General features: G+C 46.3%; 1 non-coding gene across 1 annotated transcript; it reads left to right on the top strand.

The window, feature by feature from the left end:
• Positions 1–1153: 1153 nt before the first annotated feature.
• On the top strand, positions 1154–1227 carry Trnat-ugu. Its single transcript has one exon. It is a non-coding gene; the product is annotated as a tRNA-Thr (tRNA).
• The last annotated feature ends 791 nt before the right edge of the window (positions 1228–2018 follow it).

Below are 2018 nucleotides of genomic sequence, written 5' to 3'. Positions count from 1 at the left end.
GCAAACGTGTTCGAACTGTTTGTGCAGATGGTTGTTGTCTTGCAAATGTCCCCATCTGTTGACTCAGGGATCGAGATGTGGCTGCACGATCCCCTACAGCCATGCGGATAAGATGCGTGTAATCTCGACTGCTAGTGATACGAGGCCGTTGGGATCCAGCACGGCGTTCCGTATTACCCTCCTGAACCCACCGATTCCGCATTCTGCTAACAGTCATTGGATCTTGACCAACGCGAGCAGCAACGTCGTGATACGATAAACCGCTATCGCGATAGGCTACAATCCGACTTTTATCAAAGTCGGAAACGTGATGGTACGAATTTCTCCTCCTTACAAGAGGCATTACAACAACGTTTCACCAGGCAACGCCGGTCAACTGCTGTTTTTGTATGAGAAATCGGTTGGAAACTTTCCTCGTGTCAGCACGTTGTAGGTGTCGTAACCGGCGCCAACCTTGTGTGAATGCTCTGAAAAGCTAATAATTTGCATATGACAGCATCTTCTTCCTGTCGGTTAAATTTCGCATCTGTAGAACGTCATCTTCATGGTGTAGCAATTTTAATGGCCAGTAGTGTATGTAAAACTATCATTTATTTGTGACAGAAATTCAGTTATTTCTTTTGCAAAATGTTTCTCATTCTCGGATAAAGAAAATATTTTTTTGTTATGAAGAAGATTCATTGTAAAGTGATGATGAGGCTTTTAGGTGATCTGTTTAGGAAACTGGTAAACAATTAATTTTGTAGGGGAGTGCAAATGAACTATTTCCCACCGGTTTTGTTACCGTAATTCTGTGAGCCCTTCCTTTGTTACCAGCAGTAGCTAATTCGAACACATCATTCTGTGGAGGCATGAAAACCTCCATCTACATGCATATACTAAGATGGTATCTGTTCTTTTGGGATATGTCCGAAAGAACAGATACCATCTCAGTATATATATAGTTAAGGTTCACCGGCCACTTGGCCATTTTCTTCTTCTGTGCGAATGCACAAACAGTGGCCGAACTCTTACGGGAATCGGCAACGCGCCGCGAGTAATGAGTATAATGGGCGGGGGCACTACGAATGTAGTGCGGGACAATACGTTGAGAATGTGGGTTTCGCGGGAGGCGTACCAGAGATAAATCCCTGCAGTCGCGCTATCGTCTATGTCCTCGGTGGCTCAGATGGATAGAGCGTCTGCCATGTAAGCAGGAGATCCCGGGTTCGAGTCCCGGTCGGGGCACACACTTTCATCTGTCCCCGTTGACGTATGTCAAATTCCATTTACATGTTTCGAGATGTTGGTTCACACACAAACAAGAAGTAGCCATCTGATAGAGCCAGAGGCAGGATGCGAGTGTACAAGTTCCCAGTAACAGAATGCTGCCACTTGACGGTTTGTTTGAGGCTCCGCGATGAAAGGATGCCGACATCCAGTCCATTATCGGTAGTATTTCGTTCGGTGAACTGTAATTAGAGCCTTAAGGTGGTTTTTGACCTCGATGGCGGCACCCAGGCGCAGAAATACACATGGGTCACTCAAAACTGTGCCTATGATATCTCAGTTCATTCCATTCCTATATGAAGTTATTACGTCATGGGATATTGGGGCAGGAGGGGGGTTTAGATGTGGCCTCTACCCAAGTGGGGGAGTCCTGCCTCTTGCAAACTGATGAAATAAAGAATATGCAAATTGAATTGATCAATATATTATTATTATTGAGGTTGATTTGAATTTCGTGTTGTGAGATCCTTCCTGATAATTCACAGATGGAGATGGGGAGGGTAAGTGGGGGCCTGGAGGGGGCAAGTGGGGGAAGGTAGCGGAGGGGAGGACGGAGGGGTACCCAGGAGGAGGAAAAGTGGCTCTCAAATGAACCAGGGAGGTGTGACAAAGTACCACTTTCTCGACAGGGGTGGCGAATCAGAAGTGAGAGTGCGATGGGTGGGCGGTTTCTCAGGTCTGATTATAGCCTGGCAGTCATAAGTCAACCCTCATTGGGTTACAAATCAATTAACATGACGCCGGCCGCT

Source organism: Schistocerca americana, chromosome 1 (assembly GCF_021461395.2).
Source record: "Schistocerca americana isolate TAMUIC-IGC-003095 chromosome 1, iqSchAmer2.1, whole genome shotgun sequence".
NCBI lineage: Eukaryota > Metazoa > Arthropoda > Insecta > Orthoptera > Acrididae > Schistocerca > Schistocerca americana.
The sequence above is the reverse complement of the archived record's forward strand: the minus strand, read 5'-3'. Positions and strand labels throughout refer to the sequence as shown.